The sequence below is a fragment of the Danio rerio genome, chromosome 1 (genome assembly GCF_052040795.2).
Source record: "Danio rerio strain M-AB ecotype USA chromosome 1, GRCz13ab, whole genome shotgun sequence".
Lineage (NCBI taxonomy): Eukaryota > Metazoa > Chordata > Actinopteri > Cypriniformes > Danionidae > Danio > Danio rerio.
Window position 1 is genome coordinate 19,515,046 of NC_141021.1, and position 15,380 is coordinate 19,530,425.

At 33.9% G+C, this 15,380-nt stretch overlaps 1 protein-coding gene across 2 annotated transcripts in view; it reads right to left on the reverse strand.

Annotated features, from left to right (window-relative positions):
* Positions 1-694: 694 nt before the first annotated feature.
* Positions 695-15,380, reverse strand: part of LOC147846784 (uncharacterized) — a 228,672-nt gene continuing 213,986 nt past the window's right edge. The window contains exon 8 of one of the 2 annotated variants that reach the window (XM_087237060.1): positions 695-752. The gene's annotated coding sequence lies outside the window, so the exon portion shown is untranslated. Of the gene's footprint in view, positions 753-11,744; positions 14,294-15,380 lie in introns of those variants that run through there. The other variant, XM_087237061.1, reaches the window with a different exon arrangement.

The window sequence follows — 15,380 nt, forward strand, 5'->3', positions numbered from 1 at the left end:
AGAATAAAGCTTCAAGAGCTCAAATAAGCAGCCTCTGATCTCCATGATGGTGAGGTCAAATGAAATATTTTTAATAAAAAAATATAAACCTCTGTTCATTGTCAAATATTCTTACAGAAATGAAGTCAAACTGTAATCAGTGAAGCTGCTTATACTATTATTTAATGGAGTTGTTTAATCCTCTGTTTTAATTCAGTTGGTTTGGTGTGAGGCTGTGTCTGTAGATTTATTTCTTCCTTCAATTTCTTATTCCTTCAGTGATTGTGCTTGTTAACAGCAGGTGTTCAACAGCAGGTGTCTGAATTCACTTATTTGTGGTCATTCGCTCTGTCTAGTGGACTAAACTAATTGACCAATTTAAGGGCCAGGTGAATGAGGGTGTGGCGAGATTTCAGACACTCTGATTAGTTTCTCAAATACAAGGCTTTTCTACAAAGGTAGATAAATGTTACTCTGTATGACAAGGAAGCAAATCAGCTTCTAACGCCGAGAGGGTTATCTTACCTTTATCTAACACTAGAATTTTAACACTTTACTCTGAATTACCACAACACTTGAAATTTAACACCAATGAATTTGCTGTGTAATTTCAAGAGGATCATGTGCTTATGAGTGACATGGACCTGCTTTAGCTAACGTATGATTCACCAATCAGACAATTCCTAACTTAGTATAAATAACCAAAGTGTCTTACCTTAGTCATCTTCGTCTTGAAGAATCCCCCCTTCCACCTCCTCTCCTCCTCTTTTCCTCTATAGGGCAGCACGGCAGTCCAGAAACAAGAAAAATAAATGTTGAAATTTGAGTGTTACCATGATAGTTTTTACACAAAGTGAGGCAAGTTCATAAAAATAGCTTTCCTGATAATTAAATTAGCACAAGCTTTAGCTAACTAATAAGTCACCATAATGAATAATGTAATTTGACGTTTTAAGAAACCATACAAAAAAAGAAAAGTTTCTTGCATTTTTTAATTACATTATAATTAGCATTGATTAGTTAGCAATATTGATTAGCAATGTTGGACTTGGAATGGTGAGAGTATTAATTAAAAAAGTACAAAAAATAAAAAAATTTAAAAACTTCTAATTCTGATTACAAATTAAAGTCAACAAAAATGAAACGGGTGAAGTTAATTTGACTCATAAGTAATGAATAATACTTTTAATATGTTAGTAAATAAGATGTAAATGGCAGTTAAAAAAAGTTAGGATTACTTAATTGACAATTTAGCACATTTATAAATATTAAAAATACATAACTAAAAATAAGACTTTTAAGGTATTTACTTTACTTTTGTTTACTTAAAGAGTGAATAAGACATTGATATACACAGTAATAATTAATATATAATATTTTAATTTTTAATGCTTAATAAACTATGACAATTTCTGCTTCTGTGAAGGATCCTTGGGGATGAAAAAAGGTACGAATTAGTAAAGATTTTAAGTTTATGGGTGAGTTTGAAACAAGAATTAATAAGAAATGAGTGGCTCATAAAGTAGTTACATTTTATTACAACATCACGTTGCAAATATATAAAGAATATTAATTGGCTGAATTTTGATTCCTCACTTTTTTTCTTCTTCTTTTCCCCCACACAGCTGTTTGAGGTAACTCTCTTTCAATTATTTAGCATCTCGTTTACCTCAGAAGTTATTTCAGGACAGAGTTGTGCATGAATGGGTGAGAGCTGTGTGTGCGTATGTGTGTGTGAGAGTGTGTGTTGTTGGAACAGGAATTGAATCTAGGCCGTGTTTGACAACTCTGCTCAAGGACAAGCACTGTAACACACATGAAAAGAAAGAGGGGAGACGAGAGAACAAAAGGAGAGAGAAACAGGGTTTTGGCATTGTTGTCTGCGATGGAGGGGTAATTTGAAGACGGGAAATGCTTAAGGGATAAAAAAAGAGAATTTGGAGATGCCCAGAGGAAAATTTTATTGTACAGGTGTTGCTTTTTTATTACTCTGATGACTTTGACTTTACTGAGTTTACCGCTTTGTTTCATTGAAGTTTCAACCTTTTCACTATTTATGACCTTGAATTGTAAATGTAATAAAAATATTTCAGTTACATGAACACCAAGACAACATTGACTAATCTGAACCGCCAAACTGCATATGGCTGAATGGTGCGAAAAAAAAAATCATATTATTTATTTATTTACAAATACAGATATTTGTCTGTGCTTAGGTGACTTTTGAAGAATTCTTCATAATTTGTTCCAGACCAACTTTCAGCTTAGCACAGCTGTAAATTAACATCTAAAGTTTACTAAACAGCCAAAACACTAGGGGTGTCAGGACAATATATTCTTCCATAAAACTTGCAAAGCTTGTCACCCTGCAAACACACTTTGTTACTGATAAAACAATGACTTAAAAACAACAGGTACTATTATGTAATATTTTCGTATGGTGTTTCTCTTTAAAAAACAAAAATGACACTCAATGACAATGTTTGGAATTCTTGACAGTATTTGTTGACCCGTTTTTGAATTACAGTACATCATTATTGTTAAGTCTTATGTTTTTTTTTTTTTTTTTTTGGAATGCAAATGTGATGTTTATCCACTTGTTTTTAAAATTAAGAAACATTAACTGTCTATAATAGCTTACTTTTATAATTTTATAATATAATAAAATTATATAAATAAATATATATATATATTTTAAGTTGACATAAACCTAAAAACCTGAACTACTAAACATGCTACTAAAAACATGCTAACAATATACAAATCCATACTAGGAAATGCTACGTTGAAAGTAGGAGTGATATGAGTGATAGGAAACAGGAGAAAAACACAGAAAAAAAAAACTAACACATAAAAGACACTGGAATGAAATGTATCTTCATGTAATTAATGTATCTTAACTCATAAGATTGTTTAACATACATTAACTTGTAAATGTATCTTGACTCATAATGTTATAGTTTTGTTTTTAATTTGGCTTCAACTGTAAAAAAAAAAAATAAATATCACAATTAATCACACTTTTTCTGTAATTAATCGCAATAACACACTTATCAGAAAACTGAGCTTCTATCTGCAGCTGCCAGAGTTCTTACCAAGTCAAGAAAACATGATCATATATAACCCCAATTTTATCCTCCTTACATTGGCTGCCAGTTAAGTTCCATATTGATTACAAAATATTGATTATCTTACCTATAAAGCTTTAATAATCTAGCTCCTGTGTATCAAGCAAATCTTCTGTCTTGCTACAATGCAGCTCACTCTTTAAGATCTAAAAACTCAGGGCTTTTGGTAGCACCTAGAATAGCAAAGTCTACAAAAGAAGGATAAGCCTTCTCAATTATGGCTCCTAAACTCTGGAATAGCCTTCATGGTAATGTCCGAGGCTCAGACTCAAACTCTCTCAGTTCAAAACTAGATTAAAGACCTATCTTTTTAGTGCAGCATACACAAACTGCCTCACATAACAGTATGATCATGTGCTTTTGATGTTTATTTATATAACTGCTATTTTGATTAATAGCACTTCATTTTAGCATTGAAATTTAATATCTCATGACCAGCAGCTACGCTAGATATTTTCTTTGTTCCCTATTTCCACCTGGGGATACTGATCCTGAGGCCTCTAGAGATTATTGCCTGTGAAGAGATGATGACAACCATAGAGGATTTCTAGAGGTGTCCATAATCCTGGACCAAACTGTATCCTGAGCAGATGTTGTGGAGAGCATGAGACCAATTCCTGAAAGACCCTAGTGACAGGGGAGTATCAGCATTGATCTCGTGGGCCAGTCTGAACATCCGCCAGTGAACTACACACCTGCAGCTTCTCCAAGATGGATGTCCAGCATTCTCCAGCAACTGCACAAGAAGTTTGGCCAGAGGAGAAATGGTAGTGCCCAAGGTTTTTTTTCCTTCATTTTCGTCAATTGGTAAAATTTTATTCCTCGCCACTGGCTTGCTTGGTTTAGGATTTGTGGAGCTGTGCATCAATGGATTGGCTCTTGGAACTTGTATGTTAAGCTGCTTTGATAATCTAAATTGTAAAAGCGCTATAATAATAAAGATGAACTGAATTGAGTTATTTTGTCATCCTTTAAATCTATCGAAATAATCCATCTGACTGCAGGATGATTTTAACAAAACAGTAAACTCTCAGAAAAAAAGGTACAAAAGATGTCGCTTTTCAAAAGGTACATTTGTGCCTGAAAGCTATATATTGATACCTCGAAGGTACATACTAAAAGTACAAAAGTGATCCTTTTGAAATTTATAATTACTAATATGTACCTTAGAGCTACCAATATATACCCTTTAGTTCTAAACATGTTGTAACCATTAACTTTTGACTGTGTCAGCTATTGCATGTTACAGTATTTCTGAAGGTGTATTTGAATTTTTTTCACAGTGTCTTTAGGCATTTAAAAAAAAAAAAAAAAAAAAGACTCTTGAAGACTCCAAAAGTACATCTAATTAGCAAACGATATGAACAATCCAAGTTATACTTAAATTAATGAACACTAAACTTTTCAGAATTACACAGTTGTGTTCAGTTCAACAAAAGAGCTTGGCAAGTCAGTTTCCAAAACCAGAAAGAACCACATGGGAATGTCAATAAAGAAATAAATACAAGCCTAAAGCACATGTGTCAAACTCAGTTCCTGGAGGGCTGCAGCTCTGCACAATTTAGTTCCAACCCTAATTAAACACACCGGATCAAACTAATTGAGTCCTTCAGTCTTGATGGAAACTTAAAGGGTAAGTGTGTTAAAGCACGCTTGGAACTAAACTGCGCAGAGCTTCGACCCTTCAGGAATTGGTTTTGACACCTGTGCCATAAAGCAACTGTCTTGACCTAACTGCATAGATAACTACTACCGCGCATGGATTATTTAAAATGATTAATACACAATAAAAAATCCATCAGATCAGTGTGTAAATACATATAGGTCAATAGTATAATCCACATGGATCAAAGCTTACTAGCAATATATTGGTTTGCTGTGTTTTTTCAGGAAAAATTGTTTGCATATAATCTGTCCATGCATGTTTTGAGATTTCGCTCAGTCTGTATTTTGCACAGCATGATGCTTGAGGGTTTCTGCTCTTCCAAAACAATTACATGACAGAGCTTGGATTTTAAAGTGAAGAGCACACTGATATTAATAATTCACTGGAGACTGGCCTAGAGTCATTGTTCTCTCTGACATCTCTGATCTACATATTCTCATTCTCAACTAGTCACATGCTGATATTTGGTCAGGACCATTTGGTGTCACTTTTTATGGCACAGGGTACCTCTTAAGCATAGTTTGTCAATGTGCTAGCTATTGGTTTTAATATGAAACATTTGGCATTGATACACAGACAGCTGTGGGCAAAAAAAAAAAAAATCAGTACGTCAGCTTTGATTGTGAAATGGTAGTTACTCTCACAACCAAAGTTCAGAAGTGTTTTATGAATAAGATTAGACAAAAAGAAAAAAAAAGTTAATCAAACTTTAAGACTTTAAGGTTTGCATCTTGGTTTAAATAGTTTTAAAGCTTAAAATTTTGACTACCACATTAGCTGTTATCTTGTCTTGGCATGATTAACCACTCAGCTAGCATGTTTTAACCAATGCTATTTTACACCAATTTGTAACCTTTTGATGTAGTCGCTAATTCATATGAATTTGTTTGATCTCATTCATACATTTAAGTATAAATTACTCATCCCTCATTGGGTTTTTATATGGGGTTTGGTGCCATGCCTCCTTTATAAAAATAAACTGATATGAAATTTTAGGAATTAGCCTATTAAAGGTGCAGTAGGTGATCTGCCAAAATCCTACAGTTAGCTTTGAAAATACAGTCCATCCCCTTCTGTCAGAAGCCATGCCACCTGAAATCACGAATGCACACCTTAAACAAGACAGTAGACAACCCACTAGATCATGTCATTCGCCAGTTAGAAATCTTGGTTCCCATATATGCCAGACACATATATGTCACATATAGGCCAAAAACATACATGTCATATTTATGCCAGTAACATATATGTCACATATAGGCCAGAAAAAATATATGTCGCATATAGGCCAAAAACATATATGTCACATATGGACCAGAAACATACATGTCACATATATGCCAATAATATACACGTCACATATAGGCCAGAAACATACATGTCACATATAGGCCAGAAACATATATGTCACATGTATGCCAGAAACATTTATATGTCACATATAGGTCAGAAACATATATGTCACATATATGCCAGAAACATATATGTCACATATAGGTCAGAAACATATATGTCACATATAGGCCAGAAACATACGTGTCACATATAGGCCAGAAACATACGTGTCACATATAAACCAGAAACATACATGTCACATATATGCCAGAAACATATGTCACATAAATGCCAGAAATATATATGTCACATAAATGCCAGAAACATATATGTCACATATATGGCAAAAACACACATGTCACATATAGGTCAGAAACATACATGTCACATATAGATCAACCCACTAGATCATGTCATTCGCCAGTTAGAAATCTTGGTTCCCATATATGCCAGACACATATATGTCACATATAGGCCAAAAACATACATGTCATATTTATGCCAGTAACATATATGTCACATATAGGCCAGAAAAAATATATGTCGCATATAGGCCAAAAACATATATGTCACATATGGACCAGAAACATAAATGTCACATATATGCCAATAATATACACGTCACATATAGGCCAGAAACATGTCACATATAGGCCAGAAACATATATGTCACATGTATGCCAAAAACATACACATTACATATAGGCCAGAAACATACATGTCACATATAGGCCAGAAACATATATGTCACATATATGCCAGAAACATTTATATGTCACATATAGGTCAGAAACATATATGTCACATATATGCCAGAAACATATATGTCACATATAGGTCAGAAACATATATGTCACATAAATGCCAGAAATATATATGTCACATAAATTCCAGAAACATATATGTCACATATATGGCAAAAACACACGTCACATATAGGTCAGAAACATACGTGTCACATATAGGCCAGAAACATATATGTCACATATATGCCAGAAACATATATGTCACATAAATGCCAGAAACATGTATGTCACATATATGGCAAAAACACACATGTCACATATAGGCCAGAAACATACACATCACATATAGGCCAGAAACATACATTTCACATATATGGCAAAAACACACGTCACATATAGGCCAGAAACATACACATCACATATAGGCCAGAAACATACATGTCACATATATGGCAAAAACACACGTCACATATAGGTCAGAAACATACATGTCACATATGGGCCAGAAACATATATGTCACATATAGGCCAGAAACAAATAGGTCACATATATGCCAGAAACATATATGTCACATATATGCCAGAAACATATATGTAACATATAGGTCAGAAACATATATGTCACATATATGCCAGAAACATATATGTGACATTTATGCCAAAAACATACATGTCACATATAGGCCAAAAACATACATGACACATATATGGCAAAAACACACATCACATATAGGTCAGAAACATATATGTCACATATATGCCAGAAAAATTTATGTGACATTTATGCCAAAAACATACATGTCACATATAGGCCAGAAACATACATGTCACATATATGGCAAAAACACACATCACATATAGGTCAGAAACAAATAAGTCACATATAGGTCAGAAACATATAAGTCAAATATAGGTCAGAAACATACATGTTACATATAGGCCAGAAACATACGTGTCACATATAGGGCAGAAACATACGTGTCACATATATGCCAGAAACATACATGTCACATATATGCCAGACACATATATGTCACATAAATGCCAGAAACATATATGTCACATATAGGTCAGAAACATATATGTTACATATATGCCAGAAACATACATGTCACATATATGCCAGAAACATACATGTCACATAAATGGCAAAAACACACATGTCACATATAGGTCAGAAACATACATGTCACATATGGGCCAGAAACATATATGTCACATATAGGCCAGAAACATATGTGTCACATATAGGCCAGAGACATATGTCACATATATGCCAGAAACATATATGTCACATATAGGTCAGAAACATATGTGTCACATATATGCCAGACACATACATGTCACATATAGGCCAGAAACATATATGTCACATATATGCCAGAAACATATGTCACATATAGGTCAGAAACATATGTCACATATAGGCCGGAAACATACGCGTCACATATAGGCCAGAAACATACATGTCACATATAGGTCAGAAACATATGTCACATATAGGCCAGAAACATACGCGTCACATATAGGCCAGAAACATACGTGTCACATATATGCCAGAAACATATACGTCACATATATGCCAAAAACACACGTCACATATAGGTCAGAAACATACATGTCACATATAGGCCAGAAACATATAAGTCACATATAGGTCAGAAACATAAATTTCAAATATATGCCAGAAATATATATGTCACATATATGCCAGAAACATATATGTCACATATATGCCAGAAACATATATGGCACATATAGGTCAGAAACATATATGTCACATATAGGCCAGAAACATATATGTCACATACATGCCAGAAACATATATGTCACATATAGGTCAGAAACATATATGTCACATATATGCCAGAAACATACATGTCACATATAGGCCGAAAACATATATGTCACATATAGGCCAGACACGTATATGTCACATATATGCCAGACACATATATGCCAGAAACATATGTCACATATAGGCCAGAAACATATATCACATATAGGTCAGAAACATATATGTCACATATAGGCCAGAAACATATATCACATATAGGTCAGAAACATATATGTCACATATAGGTCAGAAACATATATGTCACATATATGCCAGAAACATATATGTCACATATATGCCAAAAACATACACATCACATATAGGCCAGAAACATACATGTCACATACATGCCAGAAACATCCACGTCACATATATGCTAGAAACAAAAATGTCACATAAAAGCCAAGAACACATATGTCACATAAAGGTCAGAAACATATATCACATAAAAGCCAAAAACATATATGTCACATATAGGCCAGAAAGATACATGTCACATATAGGCCAGAAACATAAATGCGACATGTATGCCAAAAACATACATGTCAAATATAGGCCAGAAACACCCACGTCACATATATGTCAGAAACACCCATGTCACATATATGCTAGAAACATATGTCACATAAAGGCCAGAAACATATGCTCATTTATATAAATATCAAATGTCACATTTATCCCAGAAACTTATGTCACATAGAGGCAAGAAACTTATATGTCACATATATGTCATAAACATAAATGACTTTGTAGTACTTTATAATACTAAAATTCTGAAACAAATAAACTGTATTAAATCTAGCATATTTTCAGTTGTTTGGCATACAAAACGTGTTGTAACGTGCAATATTTAATGTATGCAAGGATTGCAAGTCTCACTCTGTCACACGCTTTCTCTGCTTAGTGGTTGGCTGGTGGGGTGCAGAAGTTAGACTTATTTCTCATACTTGCATGCTTTTTCAGACTGAATATTCATATTGGTAAATAATAAAGGGAGCACGGTTGTCATTGTTCAAAAGTGAACCAATGTGATGTTAATATAAAACCAACCTCACCTCAGTAAAGCAGGCTAGGCAGACTAGCGCTATTTACTTATGTTTTGTTGAACTAAATAAAAATCTATATTTTCGATGCTTTAAAAGTTACTTTATGAAACTGAAAATAGTCCCATCAATCTTTTGCCAGAAGATTTCAGTGGCTAAACAACACTTCTTTGCATATAGCCCATTTGTAAGGCAACAAATTCTTTGCAAGACTAAAATAGTTTTAAAACAGAACTTTACTAGTCTAAAAGAAATACTACAGCCATGGTGTTGTCCTTCTTCCAGCGTGCAAAAGCAAGTCTAATATTGATTTAGGATTTGAATAGTTTTGATTGAGCATTTGTTCTAACTGCTGCCACTCTCTCGTGTGAATGGCAGATATGAGTGAATGGCGGCGCAGAAGTACATATCTACATTTGTTGACAGACAGTTTGGGCGACTTATCAGAATTATGGGAATTATCGGCCTACAAATTTTAATTGGAAGAACATTTTTTAGTGTTATGCCTTACCCAGAATATAAAAATACATATAAATATATTTAGATCATTTACTTTAATCATTACAATTGGAATGTGAAGAGACTTTCAACCAGCACAGAAAAAAAAACTTTCTGAAGACAATCACCTCCTGCACCTTAAAGTAACAAAACATAAATTAGCTTATTTTCCTTTCCTTAAATTTTCAGAGATCAGACTGGTTTTATCACGATGTGGAACATGGCTAATCGTTTTAACATACTGTTAGCATTTTGCTAGTATCTCTCTAACATAAATTAGCCTTTTGTTAGCATAGAATAATTTATAATGTCAATTTCTAGCTTAGTTCTGGGATTTGACACTCTACAATATTTATTAAAGTAAGAACTGATTTTACATATTTTGTCAAGATAATAAAATTTCCACTTGATTTGATGTTAACTTTTTTTCAAATCAATAAAAAGAATGTGGTAAACAGTGTATACAAATGTGATGTCAAGGGGTGACAAGGAGTGAGTGTGTTGCTCTGTTGATCTGATATAAACACTAATATTAAGTTTTGCAGCATCCCATTTTGAACTTACTGCCCTGAAAAACAATTAGATGTAGTCTTTCAATGGCTTTGCCATATATCTAATTGTTTTCAGTACAGTATAATTGTAGAAATGTAGCCATTTGCTGTCTTATTTACTTTTACATTATGTTAGGTTTAACTGTGTGTAAATAGTAGGAGGACATAGGTTTTGTAAAGTGTTGGTGTCTGGGCGAGAAATGAATTCATATCATTGTAAACATGTGATCATTGAAGGCATTTTGTGGACAACAGTGAGAAATGATGCACTGTTTAGATTGCTTTTTCACTCACATAGTGAAATTTCACATACATTTTCAGATGTGTCCAAGCGATTATCAGAAACTATAGCAATTTTGATAATTTATGTGTGTTAGAGTGTTTTTCCAAGCATAGAAATGCTACAGATTTTCATGAAAGCAAGACTGGATAAGCAGTGTGAAATTACCATGGAAAGCAGAAAGTGGATGGGGCTCTCAGTGCAGGTATGCTGTTGTGAAAATAACACTGGTTGTTTGTCGCTATGGGGCCGCACATTTGCACAGGATGCTAAACACAGATCACAGAGAACAACCCACATCTTTTTTTCCCTGCACATTTTATACACATATGTTTGTTTTATTGAAGGTGGGTGGTTGTTTCTCTATCATTATCTGTCATGCACTAGTAGAATTGGCATGATTTAAGGATTGTGGCTGTACAGGTACAGTGTGTTATGATGTTTGAATTTAATTGTGTGTCTGTATGTGGCAGAACAGAGTTCAAATGCATAAGCCCCGAAGTGCCATCTAAAATTTGCATCTAAACTTAGCATTTTTCTCAGTCTCCTGAGTTTAGGTTTAGTAATTTAGATTTTATGAAAAGGTATTTTAAAATGAGAAAACATGAGAGGTTGAGAAAAATGGTCAATTTAGAAGATAATGTCCAACAGACCTTGCATCTGAACTTTTTCTTTTAGTTGAAAATGTTTATTTGTAGTTGAAATGACTGTAAACAAGCAAGTTTTTGATGTTAGATGTTCATTTTGATGTTCAGCATCAATGGGACACCACTCCTTAATTTTCTTTTCAACTCAGTCCCTTTAATAATTAGGGGTCACCACAGCAGAATAAACCGCCAACTTATCCAGCATAAGTTATATGCAGCAGATGCTCTTCCAGCCGCAACCCAACACTGGGAAATACCTATACACACTTGCATTCACACACACATACACTACGGCCAATTTAGCTTATTCCTTTAACCTATACCACATGTCTGAGGGGGAAAACCGGAGCACCCAGAGGAAACCCAGCAATCACAGGAAGAAAATGCAGACTCCACACAGAAATGCCAACTGACCCAGGTGGGGCTTGAACCAGCGAACTACTTGTTTTAAGGCAATCCTGCTACCCACTGCACCAATGTGACGCCCTTACTACACATGTACACAGAGATGTATAAAGTACTAGAGACCCATACTTAGGTAAAAGTAAAAGTGCTCTATCAAAAAGAGTGACTTGAGTGGAAGTTGAAGTGCTCTTTAAGCACCATACTTCAGTGGAAGTACTGAAGTATTCAACATTTTTTGTACTTAAGTATTGCAAGAATTTACTTAAAAATTTACTACTCAAGTACTGAAAGTAAAAGTACAACTATTGCGTAATGTAGATATTAAAGAAAGCAGTCAAAAGACAACATATTGTTTTGTTTATTTTAATTTTTTTTTGGGGGGGGGGGGTGCAGGTGATTAAGCAGAACGAAAAGAGACATGGCTTACGATACTGTTTTTCTCTCACGCTTGAACCACATATCTGACAGATTATAACAGCTTTAACACACACCTTTGTGTCACAAAAACACTTCGTAATCCAGTCAAAACGCTATTGAAACCAATTTACGGATCACAAATTACCGCTTGCAAACGTTGTAAACAGAAGTTCTAAACATTCTACCAGAAGACGCTGGTCACTATGGCACCCTCCATGCAGTAGCCAAGAAAAAGGTCTATATTGTAAGGGGTAGGGGTGTGAATCTACACTGGTCTACACTGCACAAAAGACAGAATGAGCATTTATATCAAATGAACTAATGAAAATATTATCCTGCTTGCTTTTTGAACACTGACAGGCGAGATCTTACACCCCTATGATGGGTTATTGTCTTCACCTGCTCAACAAAAAGAGCTGAGATCAGCTTTAGAAATTAAAGTGCTGTTCACCGATGGCGGGAAGAACAGCCGCGGTTACAGTCTGTATGCCCATAATACGTGGTTCTCACAGGTAATATTAATAGACACAGTGAAGAAAACTCGCACCTCAGGCACGCTCGTGTCTGGATCCACAAGTATAGCTTTAACAGCCAAGAGGAGAGGAAAATTTACCTCACAAATACGCCAGCGGGTCAAATGTCCAAGAGAGGTAAAGATGGAGTTTTACAGCATTTCTCTGTAGTAGTAAAATAGTGGCTCGTGTGCTGTGACGCCTTCATTGTGTTACTCGCCCTCGCCTCTTTCACCATAGTATTCTACTGCGACATCGCACATAGGAGATAAATGACGTCAGTACGTAATAACCAGTTATGATATATTACTGAACCGATATCAATCATTTTGACACCCCTAGTAATGAGTAACGATGCAGCACATAAAAAATCTATTGGAGTAAAAGTATTAAACTCATCGAAAATATGTACTAAAGAAAAAGTGGATGTAGGAGAAAAAAGCAATACTCCAGTAGAGTAAAAATACAGCCTTTTAGTATTTAAGTAAAGTAATGAAGTAGTTATACTTTGTTACTATACATCTCTGCATGTACACATGTCATCATATGTTGTTGCTTGCTCATTCGTCATACAAAATGTTTGCAGTAGTCATTCTAGTATAGACACAAGCACAGTTTAACAGTTTAACAGATTGCTCACTCACAAAAAAGTTCTGCACTGTGTATGGACTGGACCATGAAATTGCTGATTGTTGGCACCTTGACGTCAAAACAAAATAAAAATAATAATAAAAACAAATAAAAATGTGAAAACACATCTAAACTTTGATGTCCATGTGACATTTAGACGTTAATTTACTTTTGGCTAACCCAAAATTATGACACAAAAATTATATAAAAAACAAAAATATTCATCTGAATGCTTCAATTCCAAATTTACACTGGATTGTTGTATCACTACAATGTATCAAAATCTATAACTTAATAACTTGATCTTTTGGCGTCAAAAAACATTAAAAATAATATTATTTATTAGCTATTTTGTCAAGTCATTGGGTATATCAGAATTTCAAATTAGTTGTGGAATAATGTGCAGCAGTTATTATAAGGGACTATCATTAGTGACGTTTAGCTCTATTTTAAATGCTTCCTTAAAAGAGTATGACCATAATATATGAATGCTAAAATGAATATCATGAAAAATCATTCTCTATGCCATTTTTTTTACATATGTGGGACAATACTCACATCACTTTATTTGTAGTATGGCCTCCAACTAAATGACCCCTTCCCACATGAATGTGTGAAACTGAGGTGTAAGAGGACAGGAAGGGTAAGGGGTAAAAATTAGATTTTGCCATTGAGTCTACTTCATTTTTAAGCAATATGGCTCTTTAGGTATGTTCACACTCAATAAATGTCCTTAAAATTTATGTTTCTGTCTTTATATTTATTACATGTACTGTCTAGGAATTATTGCTGTGAAAAGAAGTGCACTTTAAATAACCTACTCCTTTGTTTTAATAGGTTTATATATTTGATTAATATAAAAAGCCATTTTAATGTACACAATTGCATTATCGTGTACAAACACATTATCATGCAAATACATTAAAAAGAATGAATTTAGAAATTTATAATTTTAATGACTACAAAACAAGGTACAGCAGTCAAACTTGTTCATAATATATGTACACTTAAATAAAATATGAAAAAGCAATGTAAAGAAATAAATATGCACTTTATAAACACAGCCCTTAAAGGATTGATGCAGAAATGTGATGATATTTCACTCTTCACATACCAGCACTTTTGTTTTTCAAATGTGATTATACTGTTGCGTGCACTTCCTTGTTATTCACTTTGACATGAGAGGATTGGAGCAAAATTTACATTTTAGAGGTTCACTGCTATTGGTTCTCTAAGGTTTAATTAAAATATGAAAATTTGTGTATAATGTTAAACTACTATCCTCCTCTGTTTTCAAGATAAAGATTTTTCTGTGCAAAGATGGAATCTGTGTGCGTGTCTGTGAGTGTGTGTGTGTGTGTGTGTGTGTGTGCAGTATGTGAAAATACAATATGTGTGTTCAAAAACGCATTTAACATTCCCACATATGCATTTCCTTTGCCTAGTATTCTGCTATTTTATTGCATTATTGATAACTTGCATTATTTTTAATCAAACAGAACTACTTTGCAATCCTCTTGCATTAAGTATTGTTTTGTTGCGTCTGTATATTTAGATGATCTTATATTTTTTATTTTATATTTAATATTAATATTATTATTATTTTTGAATTCACAGAATTTATATTCTACTTTGGTGAATCATATCCTTAACTTCTGTTGCTTTTATTGCATCAAATAATACTATATGCTGTCAGAAGCTCTCCA